The sequence below is a fragment of the Teleopsis dalmanni genome, chromosome 1 (genome assembly GCF_002237135.1).
Source record: "Teleopsis dalmanni isolate 2A chromosome 1, ASM223713v2, whole genome shotgun sequence".
In the NCBI taxonomy this organism is placed as follows: domain Eukaryota; kingdom Metazoa; phylum Arthropoda; class Insecta; order Diptera; family Diopsidae; genus Teleopsis; species Teleopsis dalmanni.
Genome location: NC_051846.1, coordinates 125,890,725 through 125,891,523, shown reverse-complemented (window position 1 = coordinate 125,891,523; position 799 = coordinate 125,890,725).

Genomic DNA, 799 nt, shown 5'->3' with positions numbered 1-799 from the left:
TTTTTCCAAATTAATATTATGATGTTTTAGACTATTGCCGAATACAATCACGTCATCCACGTATAGGAATGCTTCATTATCAAGGCCTGTTAACGCGAGTGTTAACATTCGTTGAAAACTATTGGAGCTGATTTTTAGTCCAAATGGAAGTCTTTTAAATTCATAATGTCCATCAGTAGTTGAAAAAGCAGTCTTTTGTTGAGACTTTGTATCTATCGGTATTTGGTGGAATGAACTAGTCATGTCGAGCGTCGAAAAATATCTTGCTTTTCCAAGTTTATCTAGTACGTCTTCAAGGCGTGTTAATGGGAATTTATCGTTTACTATTTTATTGTTAAGTTTTCTATAGTCAATCACGAGTCTCCATTTCTTCTCATCTTCAGCTGATTTCTTTGGTACTAGTAAGATTGGAGAGTTATACGGGCTTTTCGAAGGTTGAATTATGTCGTCATCTAGCAGTTTTTGGACTTGTGATTTTATTACATCATTATGGGTATATGGTAATCTGTAGTTTTTAATATATATTGGAACATTATCTGTGGTTGGTATGTGTTCAGTGTAGAAATTGTTACATGTTATTTGTTCTCCTTCCAATAAAAATATGTGTTGATAGTGTGATATTAGGGGAATGAGTGTATCATCATCCAAAGTTTTATTTGTACCTAATTGTAGTTTGTTAAGAAGTGTTTCTAAACGTAACTGGTTATCTTCTTTTATATTCTTTTTGACGCTGTAATTGTAATGTTTAAGTGGTCGGCTTTGGAATTTTAATCTATTAAGTGTAACGTCATGTTCATTA